The sequence below is a fragment of the Suncus etruscus genome, chromosome 8 (assembly GCF_024139225.1).
Source record: "Suncus etruscus isolate mSunEtr1 chromosome 8, mSunEtr1.pri.cur, whole genome shotgun sequence".
NCBI classification, from domain to species: Eukaryota; Metazoa; Chordata; class Mammalia; order Eulipotyphla; family Soricidae; genus Suncus; species Suncus etruscus.
Window position 1 is genome coordinate 40,449,647 of NC_064855.1, and position 20,521 is coordinate 40,470,167.

Genomic DNA, 20,521 nt, shown 5'->3' on the forward strand with positions numbered 1-20,521 from the left:
ATCATCAGGGAGATGCAAATCAAAACAACTACGAGGTACCATCTCACACCACAGAGATTGGTGCACATCACAAAGAATGAGAATAAGCAGTGCTGGTGGGACAGAAAGGACCTGCTGGTGGGAATGCTGCTTAGTCCAACCTTTATGGAAAGCAATATGGAGATTCCTCCAAAACCTGGAAATTGAGCTCCCATATGATCCCACTCCTAGGGTTGTACTACAATCTGGGGACTTGTGGACAAAGTAATTGTACATGGGTTCTGCCTTATTTTTCTTAATGTTCTTTGACTGTAAGTTCAATATTCAGGCATCATCAAGGGGATTTCTTCTGAGAACTCTGTTTATGGGTGATTGTCCTTCCACTATAACTTTACCTTGTCCTCTTTGCATCATTGTTCTCATAATTAAAAATTAAAAATTAAAAAAAGAAGAAACTGTGGTACATATACATGATGGAATATTATGCAGCCATCAGGATAGATGAAGTCATGAAATTTTCCTATACATGGATGTACATGGAATCTATTATGCTGAGTGAAATAAGTCAGAGGGAGATAGACACAGAATAGCCTCACTCATCTAAGGGTTTTAAGAAAAATAAAAGACATTTTTGCAATAATCCTCAGAGAAAAAGAGAGGAGGGCTGAAAGGTCCATCTCACTACATGAAGCTCACCACAAAGAGTAGTGAGTGCAATTGGAGAAATAACTACACTGATAACTATTTCACACATTCAGATAGGATAGTATTTTCATTTCTGTCTCTTGTGTATTATTAATTGTATATAAAATGCACTATATTTCTTTGTATTTATTTTTTAGTTGAAATTCTATGTCTACAATGCTATTAATAACATTTTCTTGTGTACATAATCCCAACATTATGTATTGGGCTTTATAGCCTGGTACTTCTTGCATAGGTTTATTGTTTCCAGAGGTTGACTTTCTCTGTGTGTGTGTTAGGATTTTCTATGTACCATATCATGCCATTTGTGAATAGTGATATTTTCACTTCCTTACCAATTTAAATGTTTTCAGGGTGTTTTGTCTAGTAGCTGTGGGAAGGACTTACGTTGAATAATAGTGATGACATTGTAGACTTCCTTGTCTTATGTCTGATCTTGGAGGGAAGATTATTGGTTATCCCCATGAAATATGATGTCATTTGTGGGATTATTATTTATGACCTTTTCTAACTCCTCTTTTGTGAGCTAGACAAAGTCTTGCCAGCTTTATTACTGTTTCTAAAACCCAATTCTTGGGTTCATTAGTCATTTTATTATGTTTTGATTTCCCAATCATCGACTTCTGCTTGGATTTTTATTATTTTCCTCCTATTTACTTTGAGTTTCTTTTGTTGTTTTTTCTCTTCTAGTTTCTTGAGATGGAAGATTATGTTGTTTATTTATACTTGCTTTTATTTTCTGATGACCTCCTGTAGTCCTACAAACGTTTCCTGTTAGTATAGCTTTTTCTGTGTCTTATAGTTCTGATATCTTCATTCTCATTGTATCCAGGAATCTTTTTCTTTTTTCTTTTACTTTTTTGACCAATTGCTATTCAGTAGTGTGTAAGTCAACTTTCAAGTGTTTACTTTTCCCAGTATATAAATAAGAAATTTAGGGGCTGGAGAGATAGCACAGCGGTGTTTGCTTTGCAAGTAGCCGACCCAGGACCTAAAGTGGTTGGTTCGAATCCTGGTGTCCCATATGGTCCCCCCGTGCCTGCAAGGGGCTATTTCTGAGCAGATAGCTAGGAGTCACCTCTGAGCACTGCCAAGTGTGGCCCAAAAACTAACTAACTAACTAAATAAATAAATAAATAAATAAATAAATAAGAAATTTAAATAGGAAGTCCAAGAGTAAAATTCAAAAGACATATTTTTTTAGATTTTCACTTCCAGGAGTTTACTTGCCAATTTATTTAAAGCTTATTAAAGATTTCATTAGAAAGAATAATAGACAAGAATATGAACTCAATCATTACTACCATAAAGTTGGGTCTATTTTCTTTTGTTCTTGTTTATTGAGGAATGCTATTCAGTAATGTGTTTATAAGCATTAAATTTTTCTGCTAGCTAGAAAATGTTTTTAATTTGGAGAATAAAGAAATAGACAATAGCTTAGCTATTATTTTTGAAGAAAAGGGAACATGCCACTATATTAGTACCAAATATCATTAGTATTAAATGTTAATGAAAAAGCAAGTAAAATATAAGGAAAAACACAAATGGATACTGGCAAAAAAGTATTCTACAATTTAGAATTTAAATACATTAGTAAAATGTTTTCACTTAATTATTAGTTGTTATTAAAATCAGCAAATTTAGGTAACTTTATTGTTTTTATTTTAGAAATCAATAAAGGTTAATTATTATATTTTTATTCCCCTTCTCTGAACAAATCATTTTTTCTCTAGAAGTAATTGAAATATTAATAAAGAAGACAGATTAATATTAACAAAAGAAATTACTCAGGGTCTTTAACTCTTAAGAGGAAAAATGGCATAAGGAAATAAATCTGGATGATTTTAGCTAAGGAATATGTTACCAAATATTATCTGCATACTAATCCACTTTAACATGGACATTTTAGAGATGAAGAGCATTTTCTATAGAAGCATCAGTTGAAAGTTATTCATCTTTTATTGCATCTGTGAATTTTAAAATGAGGGAAGCTATATTGAAAAGCTAAATCAAAATATATGGAAAAAAGAAATGTTGCTGAAAATGTTCCTTTTAGAGCTAGTGGGGCGGGAGGAATGATCTGTTTTGTGTAAATTTTCAATAGTAACCCGGTAAAGAGAGTCAAAAGTACATTAAATTTACAGAACCAAAAAAAAAAAAAGTTAAAAACCCAGGAGATTAGATGTAAAAAATATAGATAGACTGAGAGAGATATGAGAAAATAAAGACTTTTACAACATGATGTTCAGCTTATAAATATGCAAACTAAATGATGGGAGAATATTTACTAAAAGATAGGTTTAAAGTAAAAGTTAATAAAATGTTGAGTCTGAAAAAATCATCTTGACAAAGCTAGGAAATTACAAAATTATGGATCCCACAGTAGCTATAAATTAACTTCAGTGTACTTATGTAGCATTTCATGGTACTATAATGGTGTTAACTTTCACACCTAAACATTCATGTGCATGTGCATTTCATTTTAATTAATAGTTGTAATGGGAACAAAGGTGCAAACCGGACATGTAATAGATCTCCTGCTCTTTTCACTAGTTACCCAGGAACCTTTGAACCCAGATTGCTCCTACACCCTCAATGGGGCAAAAGAAGAGCCAGTCTTTGATTTCAAGTCTGAATGTTCACCGAAGGATCTTGGGAGGCAGTCATTGTTAATTGTCATACCCTGATAACATGAAAGCAAGTGTAGAACATTTCAGAGACAACTGGAATAATATATGTTCCTGCTCCTACCTTTTCTTTTCTCACACTTGCTTCATGCATTCTGTAACTATTTTGTGTAACTACTGTTCCTTTATATGTTTGTGTGTGTGTGTGTGTGTGTGTGTGTGTATGTATGTATGTGTATATATATCCCTTTATCTTACTAGGTATCTTTTTTTTTTAGATTTTTGAGCAACATCCGGTGACACTCAGGGGTTACTCCTGGCTATGTGCTCATAAATTGCTCTTGGCTTGGGGGACCATATGGGACTCCAGAGAATTGAACCGCAGTCTATCCTGGGTCAGCCACATGCAAGGCAAACGCCCTACCACTGCACTATCGCTCTGGCCCCTCTTACTAAGTATCTTACTAAGCTCATTACAGAAGCTAAAATACAGTGCTTTCCTGCTAAAAGACCCAATCTACTGATCTGGATGTTTCTATAATATTTTTTTTGCCTTTTCAGTCAACTTACATAAAATTGAATCAACTCAGATGTATTGTTATGTATTCCAATATACCTCTCACTTTATACATAGGAGCAAGGATGTAGGAGTTCACATATTTCTTTCTTAGCATTGCTTTTACAGATCATGCTATTGTTTTGTAATATTGTCTACTTTTGTGATGGCAGCACATATCCATTATGACTCACTCCATCATTGGGATCTTTCTACATATGCAGATCATTACTCCATTCATAGTCTTTCATAGTCATTCATGGCCTCCTCAGCATTAGTCAAGTTCTTTTCCACAGTCTCTACCCATTCCATGAACAAACATACATCTACCATCTGGTCACTAAAATATGCTTTCTATAAGATCTTAACAACTGATTCCCTCAACTCATAGAGACCCCTTTCTCTCTTGGCTCTATCACCCTCAAATCTGCTTTTTCACCTTCACTGTCATTATCAGGCTTGCATTACAGCCTTATAGATGGTGTATAACTATTGCTCATGCATATATGTTACCACTTCTCTCTCTTTTCACCTTCCTTTTTTCCTATTGGGCTCCAAATCATGTGTTTAAATGATAAAGTGATGAACATCCTTGCCTTCCTCTTTCCCCTTTTGATTCTAATATTTCTACATTATAATCCTTACCAACTCCTTCCTTCATGTTTAGCATTTTCTAGAAAAGGTACATTGACAGGACTGTAGCAATAAAATAGCAGAGGGGTGCTTGCCTTGCATGTAGTTGACATATATTCGATCTCTAGCATCCTATGTGGTACCCAAACACTGACAGGAGTATTTCCTGAATGCAGAGCCAGAAGTAACCTCCAAGTATCACTGGATATGACTGAAAAAAAAACATTAAAAAATTTAAAAAGAAAAATTTCATTAAGTGGCATCCTCATCAGATGCATCAGATTACACTAGTAAGGAGATGTGTTCCCTTTGATTTGGTGGCTAGGAGTTTGCCCAAAGGACTGGATCACATGCTTTGCATGTTGGAGGCCAGGTTTGATCCCTGAACATCACAGAGAGCAAAAGCCATCACCCCTCCCTTCACACAAACATATACCAGTAACTGGATTGTAATAAACCTTGAGTACTTCAGGGTATGGCCCAGAAACAGAACAAAAAAATAGAAAGACCTAGCTGATTTTTTATTTCTTATTTTCTTGTTCTTGCAGTAACATGGTTTACTATAGTCTCAAATTTTAGGCTGTATTCATACAAAGTAACTGTATCATACTGCCAACGAAGTTGGAGCAGTGTTTATTTAAAGTCTTCTCCCACCTTGAATATCCTAGAATTCTTGGAATGCACTACTTATGCATGGGAACTAACGTTACTTCCACTGGTATCAACAGGGGGCTGAGAGATAGTACAGCAGGTGAACTTTGTGCTAGCCTTGCACATAGTTCACCTGGATTTGATCCCTAGCATCCCATAAGGTCCTTTGAGCCCCTTGAGGAGTAATACTTGAGTACAAACCCAGGAGTAACCCCTGAGCATCACATAGTATGATGCAAAACTACATTTATTTCAACAATATTCTCTCACGACAATCTCTTCAAATCATCATCTACCACTGCTATAATCTTCTCATCTCTACCTTATAATTAGTTTTGACTTCTAAAGTCACTTCTTCCTCCTACACCTCATGTCAGATGCTCTAGCTCACTTTGGGATCACACTTTCTACCTCCTGTATCCCTGCTGGCATCTCATTGCTCTAGGTAAGCTCCATTTGCCTTTTCTCCTATCCCATTTGCTCCTGCATACCTCTCTGGTCCCCTTTCGTCCAGTCTCCCCACATCTTCCCTAAAATGTCCTCACCTCAACATTTCTTCCTCTTGGCTGACCAATATTTTATGGAGACCCAGTTTTGTTTGTTTTGTTTTGGGGGCCACACCCAGTAGTGCTCATGGTTTACTCCTAGCTCTACATTCAGGGATCACTCCTGGTGTGCTTGGGAAACCATATGGAGTGTCAGGTATCAAACTCAGATTAACCACATGCACAACCCTATTCACTCTACTATAACTCTTGATTTCTTTTTAATTCCTTTTTGTCACCTCAAGTCATTGCTTATCTTGTTTTTTTTTCCTTTATATCCCATATGTTTATGAAAATCCCTCATGTTGGAAGAATCTGTCCCCTAAGTTTGCAGGACTAGTTCTGCCCATGGAAGGAGAATGCACCCTCTGGATCAAACCATGAGATTTAAATCCTGGCACAGCCACATGCAACTGAGTGACATAGAACTAACTTCTTGCCCTTTGCTGCCCAGGTGACCTCATCAGTGAAACAGAATCCCATGTGTCTACCTGCAAAATGCTGAGAGCTTGTGAGGTCATTTTTGTTTGGGGATTTGCAAATTGCCTGACACAGACCAGGTCCTGAGCATACACAGCCCTTTGCTCCATTTCATGGGCTTCCTCATTTGTCTGAACTGTTTGTCTTCATGTTGAGCTTCTCAACCACATCACTTTGGCCCCTCTCCAGAATCAGAACCCTTACAAAGCAGAATCAGTCTGAGAATAGGTGAGGATCCATGCTACTCCTTTCTCTAGGCACCTCCTACCAGGCCAGGCTGTTGTTTTTCCCCTGTCATTGCAGGAGGCCTTCTAGCCTCTGCTCTCATTTTAATCTCCATTGTAGACTGGTACCTTATTTAACAATCTGGTTCCAAATGCCCTCTGTGTCACTTGTTATTTTTGTGTTTTTTATTGTTAAATTATCTTTATTTAAACACTGTAATTACAAACAAGATTGCAGTTGTATGATTAGAGTCATGTAAAGAACACCCCACTTCACCAGTGCATGATTTCCACCACCAATTTCCCAGATCTCCCTCCTCCCACTCCACCCACACCTGTACTCGAGAAGGCTTTTTACTTCCTTCATTCATTCACATTGTTATGATAGTTCACATTGTAGTTATTCCTCTAACTGCACTCATCACTCTATGTGGTGAACTTCATGTCATGAGCTGTACCTACCAGCCCTCATTTCTCTTGTCTCTGAGTTACTGCTAAAAGTGTCTTTCATTTTTCTTAAAACACATATGTGAGTGAAACTATTCTGTGCCTGTCTCTGACTTATTTCACTCAGCATAATAGATTCCATGTACATCCATGTATAGGAAAATTTCATGACTTCATCTCTCCTGACGGCTGCATAATATTCCATTGTGTATATGTACCACAGTTTTTTAGCCACTCATCTGTTGAAAGGCATCTTGGTTGTTTCTAGAGTTTGGCTATTGTAAATAGCACTGCAATGAATATATGTGTGAGGAAGGGATTTTTGTATTGTATTTTTGTGTTCCTCGGGTATATTCCTAGGAGTGGTATAGCGGGATCATATGGGAGTTCAATTTCCAGTTTGTGGAGAAATCTCCATATCACTTTCCATAAAGGTTGGACTAGATGGCATTCCCACTAGCAGTGAAAAGAGTTCCTTTCTCTCCAGATCCCCACCAGCACTGCTTGTTTTCCTTCTATGTGATGTGTGCCAATCTCAGTGGCGTGAGGTGGTACCTCATAGTAGTTTTGATTTACATCTCCCTGACAATTAGTGATGTGGAGCATCTTTTCATGTGCCTTTTGGTCATTTGCATTTTTTCTTTTACAAAGTGTCTCCCCATTTTCTGATGGGGTTAGATGTTTTTTCTTGTATAGTTCTATCAATACCTTGTATATTTTGAATATTAGTCCATTATCTGATGGGTAATGGGTGAATAATTTTTCCCACTCAGTGGATGACTTTTGTATTCTGGGCACTATCTCCTTTGAGGTGCAGAAGCTTCTCAGCTTAATATAGTTCCATCTGTTTATCTCTGCTTCCACTTGTTTGGAGAGTGCTGAGTGCTGTTTCCTCTTTAAAAATACCTTTAGTCTCAATGTCATGGAGTGTTTTACCTACGTGTTGCTTTATATACCTTATAGTTTCAGATCTTATATAAAGGTCTTTAATCCATTTGAATTTTACCTTCGTACATGGTGTTAACTGTGGGTCTGAGTTTGCTTTTTTGCAAGTGGCTAACCAGTTGTGCCAACACCACTTGTTGAAGAGGCTTTCCTTGCTCCATTTTGGATTTCTTGCTCTTTTATCAAAAACTAGGTGGTTATATGTCTGGGGAACATTCTCTGAGTACTCAAGCCTATTCCACTGATCTGAGGGTCTGTCTTTATTCCAATACCATGTTGTTTTGATAGCTATTGCTTTGTAATAAAGCTTAAAATTGGGGAAAGTAATGCCTCCCATATTCCTTTTCCCAAGGAGTGCTTTAGCTATTCTAGGGTGTTTATTGTTCCAAATGAATTTTAGAAGTGTTTGATCTACTTCTTTGAAGAATGTCATGGGTATCTTTAGAGGAATTGCATTAAATCTGTACAATGCTTTTGGAACTATTGCCATATTAATGATGTTGATCTTGCAAATCCATGAGCAGGGTATGTGTTTCCATTTCCTCATGTCCTCTCTTATTTCTTGGAGCAATGTTTTATAGTACTTGTTATTTTCTTAATGAAATATAGATTCTCTTTACTTTTTCAGACTAAGTTTTCCAATCCCTAATCCTAAGAACATTTTCTCTAGTAAAATGTACTCCTACAGCTTTAAATTCCATCTTTGTTTCTGCTCTTTGTTTGGCTAGAAGCCTTCTTATTACCTGCAATTGGATAAAATATTAGTGAGTCCCACAAAAATCCAAAAGGAGTTCTTTCATAGAAATTATGTTATTCTGTTTTGCCTTAGAATGATCTGTCTGCTCTCCCTCTGCTGACCAAAAGCTGCTTAAACTACTGCTTTCTTTGAACCATTGTAAATCATAACTGGTATTCCAGGTATAACATTTGGTTCTGCATCTCACTTAGATCTGCCAGACACCCTGGGCCCCAATAGAATTTCTCATATATGAAAAATTTCACACAGAAACAAAGGACATGAATTAAAATGCTCAGTCTATTTGGATATTTAGCATGGCACTTCATATCATTCTGAAAAGAAATAAAATGTTAAATATTACCCAGCCTCTCTAGGTATTCTTTTAGTCTTATTCCCTTTGAGATAGAAATTCTATGAATAATTTAATGTTTAGTATTTTCATGCATGTATTTGTATGTTAAATCTATAGAAAATATAAAAACCATTTGGTATTTATTTTGGCAGGAGTCTGACAATTTATATAGTTTATCATATATACCCTTTTCCTTAACATTAAGCTATTTGAATTTTTTCCCAAAATAATTTTTGAAGGTTACCCATGGTGGTATAATTGCAATTAATTCATATTAATGCTATTTTAGTTTTTTAAATATGCCAACATTTATTCACTCTCAATGATAAACAGATAAGTTTTTTTCTTTCTTTCTACTATTTTCTATTTTTCTCTATTTTTTTCAAGAAACAAAAACGCTATAGCAAAAATTTCTGAAACATTTTTTGTGGATATATATGAGTTTTTCTAAGATATAAGTCAGGTATGGAATATACTTGGGAATATCTCAATCAATATAGTTGTATCAATGCAGTTAAGTGTAAGCAGTCTCAAACTGGAAATATTTAGGAAAATGCTAGGTCATTTTCTTTCTCTCAAATTACTTCCCTTTTATAAAATCGTGTGTGTGTGTGTGTGTGTGTGTGCGTGTGTGTGTGTGTGTGTGCATGTGTGTGTGTGTGTGTGTGTGTGTGTGTGTGTGTACTGTTAGGGATCAAATACATAGTGCCATACATGCAAGGCAATGAGACTGGCCCTTAAAATTTATTCTTTTTCTTAATTGATGCCCACTGTTATACTTTAAATATAAATAAATGGTATGTGCATGTCACCGGCATCACCCTTAATGAAACTTGTTTCATGGTTTTAGTGAGGAACCATGAAATTTATTTAGATCCCACAGCAGTTTTAGATTCTAGGCCATCTATGAATGATTTTGCTTCATGGTCGTTGTTAAGTTAGTAGCAAAACATAGTGGTTTTTGCTCTAGTGAGTTAGGATGCACGAATGCTTCATTAGCATAGCTGCATTGCATTGAGGGAATAACAACATTCCTGAGAAATTATACAGCTATTCAATATGTCATTTAAAAATAGTACATTTTAAGTCAAAAAGAAGACATGGGTCAGAAAACGTCATCAGAGAATGAAATTAAGTAAAGAAAAGATGAAGTAAGAAATTAAGTAAAGAAAAGATGCATATATGTATGTGTATATGTACATATAAATAGCATATGCAAAGGAAATGAATATATATGATATGATCTATATAATGGTTTAAATCAAAGGCTTGTGATTCACTAGAGCAAAGTATATCAAAATTTTAGCACATTAAGGAAGCACTTACCAGTTGAATAGACAGTAAAGCCATTGTGCAGAGTATGATTTGAGTTAGAAAGACCTGACTTGGGCCCGGAGAGATAGCACAGCGGCGTTTGCCTTGCAAGCAGCCAATCCAGGACCAAAGGTGGTTGGTTCGAATCCCGATGTCCCCATATGGTCCCCCGTGCCTGCCAGGAGCTATTTCTGAGCAGACAGCCAGGAGTAACCCCTGAGCACCGCCGGATGTGACCCAAAACAAAACAAAACAAAACAAAGAAAAAGAAAGACCTGACTTAACCTGGGATGTAACCTGGAATTGACCAGTGAGCACTGGAGCCTTAGTGTGTAAATGGGAAAATCGGTAGCTATTTCTCTCCCGGGGTTTTGTGAGTCTTAGTTACAGTGTGTGTGGAAGAACCCAGAAAGAAGTGTTGAACAGAAGCGAGTAGAAGAGGTTATCTCAGTACCTAAAGCCAATAGTGTTGCTCATGTCAGGTCATGGGTAGAATAGATATGGGCCAGAATTCAGATTCCCCATGTTCATTCATGGTTTTCATGATCTCCTTGTGGAAAGTTTGGAGTCACCGTAAGATTTATCCAGCAGTGTGTAGCTAGCATGAATCCATTGTTTGATTTCAAACCCTATCTGTCAACATGCATAAATGACATAAACGTGCTTGAGCTCCTTGGATTGAAGGAGGATTGACCTTCAGCTTTGGGTCTCCTGGAGTAACCAAGAGATCTCAATAGAGAATGAGAATTCTGGCCCTGCTGCAGAAAGGCTGGAGGACTGGTTATTATGTCGTGTTCAGTCTTATGAAAGAAGCTTTGAAAGTAAGCATGGATTTAACTTCATTCGTTCCATGGAATGAATAACTATTGCTTTAATATATTCAGTCGGTGATCATGAAAAAAATTTTCTCTCCAAAGACATATTTCTGTTAAAAATAAATAAATCAGAGTTGAAGCAATAGTATAGTGTGTAGGGCTTTTGCCTTACATGCATCTGACCCAGGTTAAATCCCTGGCATCCCATATGGTCTCCTGAACCCACCAGGAGTTATTCCTATGCACAGTGCCAGGAGTGTATCCTAAATGCCACTAGGTATCTAAATGATAACAATTTAAAACTTCTAAAACAACTTAAAACTTCTAAAACAATTTAGAACTTATGATTTTGACAAGCAATAAAAAGAAATGGGAAAGGAGAGAAAAAAGAAAAAGGGGGAAAAGAGTGGAGGGAGGAGATGGGGATAAAAAAAGAGAACATGAGAGAAAAGAGAAGAGAAAAATAAGAAGAAAAAGAAGAGTAAAGAGGGTAAAGAGGAGAAAGGAGAGGGAGAGCAGAAGAAAGTCAGAGAAACTGTAGAAGGGGATGGATCCCTGGGGATTTGTAAGCTGCTGCTAAATTTCAGTTGCAGTTGTCAGAGTTAAAGAAAACATTAGCAAAAGTGTCTCACGCAGCGGTCCCCAGATAGTTCTGATCCAGGGACGCCAGCTGAAGGCTGGATCCTGGCCAGCTGGCAGATGCTAAGACAGCGGGTGCCATGCGCCAGCCACTGAGCTAATTTGCTCCATCTAAGTCATTTCAGAGTCAGAGGCTCTTGAAGAGCTTTCGGCAGGCACTGTGCAGATGTTTGGGGTAGGGCCAAAAAGAAGTATGTGCTTAGTGGTGAAGTTTGGGCCTGAGACTTCTTAAGCTTTGGAAGAAACAGAACTAATCTATAGAAGTCTATAGAATAAATCTGTGTGTGAAGGGAGCTGTGGCCATTGAGGCAGCAGAGAAAACTGAGTCACAAAGAGTCCAACAAAATTGTTAAGAGTAATCCAGTCTACATCCCAGAGGTTTGTAGACTTGATACTTTCCTATCAGGTTAAAAAATTCTCCACCTTTTCCAAAATCTACCTGCTGAGAAAATCCTGGGCAAGCTGGGTTTGCCCATAGCTGCCATGCTGAGTGGGGGACATGGCTTTTCCTGAGATTTAGTGTGATACAGGGGCAGTGTCTGTGCCCCCTGTATGTCTCTCTCTCTATCCATGACTCCTTCTGAGCCTCCACTCTGACATATAGTTTGAGAAATGCCGTGGAAAGTCCAGTGGAGTTAGAGCTACAGATCATTGTTACATAGCAGTGACCAAAAGTCAGGAACAGCCTTTGTCTGAACAAACTTGTGTTGGAGGGGCCAGAAAGAGTTTAAAGAGCTGAGCTTGAGCTTTGCAGGCTGGTGGTCAGAGTTTGATCCAAGACACTATTTGGTTTCCTCAGCAAAGATTTGGAGAACCATCAGGTGTTCCTTACCTCTATGAAGGCCAACAGCTGTAGTGACTCAAGGTCTTATCTTCCCCCCTAGTCATCCCAATGAGCGCATGCCTGCATCTCCTGCTCATTGTTAGCCTCATATATTATTTTCAAACCCAGAATGTTTATGACCATTTAGGCTCCTCTCTTTCAGTGTGTCAACAAATTCTCCTAACAGTGGAGCAAATAAAGGCCACATCCCTGGGAAACTAGGAATCTATCCTTTGACATTGCTACTTATAAAAGATATCTACATGACTACTCAGGTTGTAAGGAAAATGCAAGCATTCTAATTGGTTGTTAAGAAATACCCAGAAAATGCAAGAATTTTAATTAGTTGTTAAAAAAAATGCTCATGCTTTTTCTATGAAAATGACCTACTTTTAAAATCTTTGGGCAGAAGGGAGCGCCAGGAGAGGTTCCTGTTTTATCATACTATTGTATATAACTCTCAACACATGGGTAATTTTAAAAAGATTTTAATTTAGAATGTTCAATTTTTCTAAGTTCTGTTAGCATGTTTTAAATTATTCAAAAGGCCCAAAGTGTGATACAAACTTTCCAGTGAAATAAAAATCTCCCATATTTAGGATATGTGTGGGAGAGTATGTATTCAATTGAGTGTCTAGTTCATATATTTTAAAGATGGTGCACAACTGACAGTGCTCAGGGATTGTTCCTGGTGAGACTTGAGGGGCCAAGTGAGGTCCTGGGGACTGACTCATATGGAAGGCAAACACCCTACCTACTGTGTCCCTTCATAGTCTTTAGATCACCATTAATTTCAAGTCAAGAAATTGGAAAGGTATATTGCCCTTACCCAGAGAAGCCCGAACAAGCCACAGGGTGGTGATTGCTTGTCTTAGCATTTTGGGGCCAGTTTTAGGGTGGGAGAAGTCACTGTCATCAGAATTAATACCCTAATGACTTTGTGGTTCCTGCTGCCCAGGAGTTTGTTTATAGAAAACCCTAAAGTGGAAGATACTCTTCGAGGCTTTCTCTGAAGTCTTAGCTTTCTTTGCTTAGGATAAGTGGCTCATTCTGTAGCAACCCAGCTCTATCTGCCTAGAGGACCTGGGTCACCTCTCAGCCTTGTGGAAGCAGTGAAAGCTATGGAACACAAACAGGTTGATAGTATTCCCTTTCTGGAAGATTACTCAGGCAATTAATTCAGTTTTGAAGTGAAGCTAAATGGAGAACATTTTTTAAGATAATTTTTATTTTGATCATAGTGGCTTACATATTGTTGACAATAATATTTTAGGTACATATTTACATAAAATTAGGAGGATTCCCATCACCGATTTGTCCTCCCTACACCTTGTCCTACCTCCCATATTCTCCTCCCTCACCCCCGGGGCTGCTAGAATATGTGATCCCCTCTGTACCTAGCTTACTACTTAGTAGTCTTGGTCTTGGTGCCTCCCTTATTTCCCCCTCTAACTGGAAGGCAGGACTAGATAGTTCAAGTTATGTGGTTTTGTTTGAAGAAGAGAAAAGTAATAAACTGGGGTAAAAGTCTAATACGCCGAAAATGGGCGGAATTCTAGAGGCTCTCATTATCGGTTTGAGAGACGAAGGAGAAAAAGAAGGTGAAACACCCCAACAGTACAAAAAGAAGTGTCAAATATCCAGTGAGCACTCCAACAATAACGATAAGCACCACAAAAAAAGCCATGGTCTTGAGATAAAAAAAAAAACATGGCAGAGCACATAAAGAAAGAAAAGAAAAGAAGAAAAAAAATAAATATTAATGGGGACAACAACTTCAATAACCACACCAAAACAAAGAAATCGACAAAAAGTAGATAGGTAAATAAAAATAAAAATAAAAAATAATAATAAATGAAGATAAAAATATATTAAAAAATGTTTTGTGCTTTTTGCCTTTTTTTCCCTCCTGCACTGGCACAGTAAATATTGGGGTTATTCGAAAAGGAATTCACTTGGCCTAAGAGATATGGGGTTTCTCCACCCTTGGAGTATATTGTCATGGGATTAACTATAGACTCTGCTCAGGTTTATTTACTCTCCCGGTGGTGCTTTCGTGGTGTTTGGAAGACTTCTGCTGATGGAGAACATTTTTAAAGAGAAAATGGCAAGCACTCTTTTTTGTTAGGGCACAAAGTTGCAGGTGTACACACTCCATTGTGCAGCATTTGAGCATGAGTGCTAAATGACATGCTAAAGAAATCAGATGTAAAGAAGGCAGTGCTAAGTCAGACATGATAGCCCATTCCTCTTGCTCGGTGGAAAACAGACAGCCTCATATTGGCCAGGAAGCCAACTGATACAGGAATGTCAAGGTGTAAATTTCCACTTCCTAGCTCCATTACCATGCTGTGATCACTTACTGCTTGTCACCCATCAGCCAGATACTTAGTTACTGGATCATTTGAGGATTCGTTTGGGCACAGTAACCCAAATCACTCTCCATTCTGAGAAGATCAGAGAAAAAATATTCTCCAGTCTTTTGAAACAGACCATAAGCTCAATGCAGTTCCTTCTCAGAATTTTCTGAGTCACTCTGATTCATTGTGGGCTGCTTATGAGGTTTGGGCCTCTGAACTTGTTCAGGACTCTGGGCTATAAGGAATGTCTCTGGAACTCACTTGTGTGCCTAGAACTTTTCATAAGACTACATTTATTAATTCCTCTGAGCCTTCCTGGGTTCCTCAAAGTTAAAAATTCTATAACCCCCGGTTTGTAAAGAAAGAATTTGAGGCTCAGAGGTTAAATCAGTTGAATGGAGGAACTGGAGTTTGAAATTCTTGCATGGACTCTGAACAGTTCGCCCATGCTAGTTCTAGCCTGAATATTTATGCCTTCTCCAATCCACCTCAGTTCTCACTTCATCAGTTCATATGTTGTTGCTGAGCTTTAAGAGAGTTTTATATATCTTGATTATATGTATTTAAAATGAAACATTTTTCTCTCAGTCACTTGATGTCTTTTTCTTATAGATCTCATTCATCTTGCAGAAACATTTTTAGTTTGACCTTGTCCCATTTATTTATATTTGCAAGTTTGGGGGCAATTAAGTGTATCATTGAATACTCTTCTGATAATCTTGTAGACTCCTACCTATTTCTTTTTTTAGTGTATTTTATAGATACAAGTTTGATATCATGGTCTTAATTCAAGTTGAAGTAACCTTTTTGTGTGACATGAGGCAGAGGTCTAATTTCACTTTTTAAAATGTGATTAAACAGTTTTTCCAGCACCTTTGTTTATTTTATTTTACTGAAACAATTGTGATCTACAGAGTCCTTCTTAGTGAAATTTTAGATATATAGTGAGTCTGGACCCTTCCCATCACCAGTGTCAACGTCCCTTCACCAATGAACCCAGAGTGCATCCTATACCACCACCTTTGCCCCTTGGCCTGCCAGTATAACAGGCCCCTTTAAATTTAGATGGTTAAAGTTTAGGTCCCTTGATTTTACTATCATTTACTTTGTCTTGGGTATTTATTTTCCCCACCAATGCATCCCAAGACCACTTGGCCCCTGGCCCCCAGCCTTTGTTCCTTTCTTATTAATTAAAAACACGGGAGTATTTGGTATTCATCTCCCAAGGGTCTATGAAAAAGGTGAGAGCCCCAATTTAAAAGATAAAGATAAAAAATACAACAAAAAGGAGTGTGTGTGGCAAGGTTTTATATATATATATATATATATATAGTCACAGCAAAATATGGGAGAAATAGAAAAGAAAAGCCTTTGGCCTAAAAACAGGGAGACTTTACCCATGAAGCACCCCGGCATGAAGCCTGTAGACCAACTACAGGCTCTTGGCAAACTGAATTGACTAACTCCAAAGTCCTTCTCTGTGGTCCCCGTAAAAGCTGTTCACAATCATGGTTTTTGCGATTAGGTTTCTGCAGTTAGAGATTCTGGTTTTTGTGCAGATCCTATGTTGAAGTCAGGGTGACATGGAATTTCTGGTTTCGTCTCACCATTAGGTTGCAATGCAGAGAACCCTGCCCTGAAAGCAGTTGTTGATGTTACTAAGTCGTCAAGGTGTCATGTGAATCCACTCTGGAGCAAGCAAATGCTGGAATAGAATTAGGGCTTTCCCTGGTGGAATTCCGATTCCTCGCCAGCACCTTCTGTTAAAAAGATTCTCTTACTGGAGTGATAGTACAGTGGTAGGGTGTTTGCCTTGCACGCAGCAGATCCAAGATGGACTGTGGTTCGAATCCTGGCATCCTATATGGTCCCCTGTGCCTGCCAGGAGTGATTTCTGAGTGTAGAGCCAAGAATAACAACTTAGTAATGCCTGGTGTGACACCCCCCCAAAAAAAAATAAGACTCTGCTAGCTCTACTAATGCACCTAGTCCTTTTGTCATAAATTAACTGTTCACAGATAATTTACCTATCGACTTTCTATTCTATTCCATTGATCTGCAAGTCTGTATCAAAAAGACCAAAGACAGTTGTGCTGGAAGTGATGTAAAAATCTCATTCACTGCTGTTGGCACTGATTCAGCCTCTTTGGAAAATAATTAAGAGACTTCTGAACACATTAATAATAGATTACCATATTATCTAATGATTCCACTCTTGAGTATCTACCATAAACACAAAATTAATCATCTAAAATGTCACATGTATAGCCCTATTCATCGGAGCATTTACAGTGGCCAAATCGGAAATACCCAACATGCCCAACAACAGACGAGTGGGTAAAGAAATGGTGGTAGATATATGTGATGGAATATTTCTCAACTATGAGGAAAGATGAGATATTGTAGTTTGCTTCCTCATAGATGGAAATGGAGAAAGTCATGCAAAGTGAAATAAGTCATAAAATAAAGGACAGATACCAAATGATCTTGCTCATATCGAAAATACAAGGAAGCAAAGTTGGGGATTAGACAATACACAAAAAACAAACAAACAAAAAAAAAATCCTGACACTGAGGAAGCAAAGTATAGGAGAAAACTTAGACCTTAAAAATAACAATTTTGATACTACTACTGTGATACCTCAATAAAAAAAACTTTAAAATATAAAAATTGTTCCATGATTACTCTTAGAGCTAGAAGTTATGAACCTTGATCATTGTGGAAGTGTGATTCCTTTTTCTATTTACTTCATTTTAATTTTTAATTTAATTTCTCTGTACAATTAAGCAACTTACTTAATTTAGCATTTTGTTTTACCAGGTATGTCCAAAATATATTTTGAATAAAAATATTTGGAATTTAAAAACAAACCAGTGTATCCAAAAGCTTTTGAGAAATCCTTAGCTTAATGAAACAACACGAACTTTGACTATTTTCAAATAGTCACATTCACTAGCAAAGTTGCCATTATTTGTGACCAAAAAAGGGAAAAAATAGAAAGAAAAAAAACCCTAAAAAACAATAGAGCCCAGTGTACTGTATTTGTTCTGTCTTTTGTTTTTAGTGACATAGCATTTACAGAAATGATGTTTTCAAGTAGTTGTCCAATTCTTTACACCACTGGGCATTAATAATAGAAAGCTGACATGACAGATTTAACACATTGGTGGCAGCACTGTTATTTATGTTGACTAAGCCACATTCAAATATGAACTGCCACTGGTATGTATTGGCATAGACTTCAAATCCCTTGTGCCCGGTTATGCCACTGGGCAGATATGTGCTTATCCGGATTCAGTACTTTATGAACTATCAGTTCTCAACTATTTAGTTATCAACTATTTAATTATAATAATTAGTGATAATAGTTATCAACTATATAGTTGTCACTTATTTGTCTAAATTTGCATTGCTTCACACCAGACTCCTGATATATGTCATAGGCAGAATAATCGAGATATTCTAAGGAAGTGAACTGAGATATCTTGTCCCTTTTCAGTAAATCTGAGCTTATGATTTTTTGAGACTGTACAAAAGGCATTTTATACAGGGATGACTAGGCAGAAATTATGACAACAGCTAAAGAACTTTATATCTGCCTGGAGTTTGCTTCTTCCTTCCTGTGGCACATGGTTTCAAATACAGTTGCTATGGCATTTTCTGCTGCTATAAATTAGCATCTGTATGTCATATTTTAATTTGAAGTACTATGATTTACAATGGTATTAGTGAAAGGGTTTTATGTATACCCATTCCAACACACATCTCTTTGTGTCTGCTTCCCTCTGCTATTGTCTCATGCCTCTCAACCAACATTCACAGAAACAGCTCCTAAACATCGGATTGCCACATGCTGATCCAAGGAGGCAATCACCATATGGGGAGAGAATTCCACTGTTTACATACACACAAATATTTCCAGAGAACAAAACTTTACCAACAAATCTGAGACTGTCCTGGTCTTTGAATAGAAAGCAGCCTTTGGAGAGGAGGGGAAAAAAGCAGCAAGGTCAAGTGAAAAAAAGAATTACAGGCACAAGTATTCTTCCAAAGCAGAAGAATCTGCTTGGTTTTACTTTGGTGCTGCTATTTCTGGCCAGTGGGGGCGGGAGATGTTGGGGGCATCTTCTTATCTTCTTATAGTGTTTTTTGATGGATTGGTTTGTTGTAACTTTACAAATTCTCCCAATTTTATGTCATCCCACTTATTTATTCCTCACACTTGAGATGAAAGAGTAGACTTAGCATCCACATCAATCTACATCCTGGCAACCTTACTCTCTGGCCTCAAATTCTGTAAAATGGGAAATCTGAAGATTAGTTAGTGCATAATGTGCAGTTCTGGTGCACAGTGTTGGCAAATAAGTCTTAGCTTCTTCTTTCAGATGAACTTTTTCTTTTGTTTTTATTCCATAGGCTTACCTTTGCTCCTTCACCAGGAAACACAAATTGATCATACCTAGCTTGGGTCATCTCATCCTGCTTCCTTTTTAGCCCTAGCCTCATCTGTCACTCTGTTGATATCACTAGCGTGTGTGGTTGGTACCATGCCTGAGCATGGTGAATAGAAGATTCCCAAAACTTCAGTTTCAGAGGCATCTTTAGGCAGTGCTCTGAACTTTAACAGGAGTGGGGTGGGATACCACACAGCTCAGCACAGTCAAGTTACTTGTCCTGCTCTGGTACTTACCTGTTCGGACCCAGGATTTCATCTACTTGAGTCTTACTTTGCATCCATTTTACCACAGTAGGTTTGTAAAGCATTTGGCACCCAAATGATTAATAGTCCTTTCTAGATGAAGATGTGTTAAACGATGTGTGCATTGTTTCCAAAGGACCTGTTAGCATGCCAGAGCATTTAAAAGATCTTGGTATCTTTAACTATCATCAAACACAACACAATAAATATTTTTGTTTGTTGAGTACAAGGACATTAACTCAATTTAAATCATTCAACCTGTGACTTTAACAAAGATTTTAGGAGTTGGTGGTCTGTGAAAATCAAGAAAATAGATGTTTTTGTAGTAATACATTTTGAAAGTTAGTTTTGTTTGTAAAGCCAATAGCATTTACAAATCTTTGTATCGCCTTAATTAACTTGAGTGTGGGCTCCACATTTCAAGAGGATTCCAAGTGTTTACTTTAGTTCTTCCTATTCTGTCACAGAAAACATTATTATTATTATTGTAAGATAGTACTTTAAATGAATGTAGTCTGATAGTAGTATGAATGTAGTCACCCTTCAGGTGATTCAGAACTGTTAATACTAGCTTACATTGATAGTCCACATTCTGTAGACCAGCCAATATCTTAGGCATTTAGAGCAAGAGCAACACCTAAGATGCTTCTGGTCTCAGCAGTTGGAAACCCCAGCAGCCAACTGGGCAAGAGGACTGGAGGCAGGAAACTGGGTTTTCACAAAATTGCTGACTCAGATGATTCCTTCCTGGAATCTGCTTAGGTGGAGATAAAGGAGAAAGAAGCAAGTTAATTTTCTTTCATGTAAGTTATATATGTTTTCTATAGAAAAAATAAAGCAGGAAGTAAGAGACTAAATAGTGTGAAAGCAGAGAATCCACTGAAATCAAATGGGAATAAAGTGAAATCAAACTTTATTGTTTAGTGATCTCCCTAGCAATGACAGCGTCCTAATGGGAAAACTAGAAGAGGGTTAAAAGATGATGGA

At 37.4% G+C, this 20,521-nt stretch overlaps 1 protein-coding gene across 2 annotated transcripts in view; it reads left to right on the plus strand.

Annotated features, from left to right (window-relative positions):
* ATP8A2 (ATPase phospholipid transporting 8A2) overlaps window positions 1-20,521 on the plus strand; it is a 763,449-nt gene that overhangs the window by 674,550 nt on the left and 68,378 nt on the right. The gene's annotated exons all lie outside the window — the stretch shown is intronic.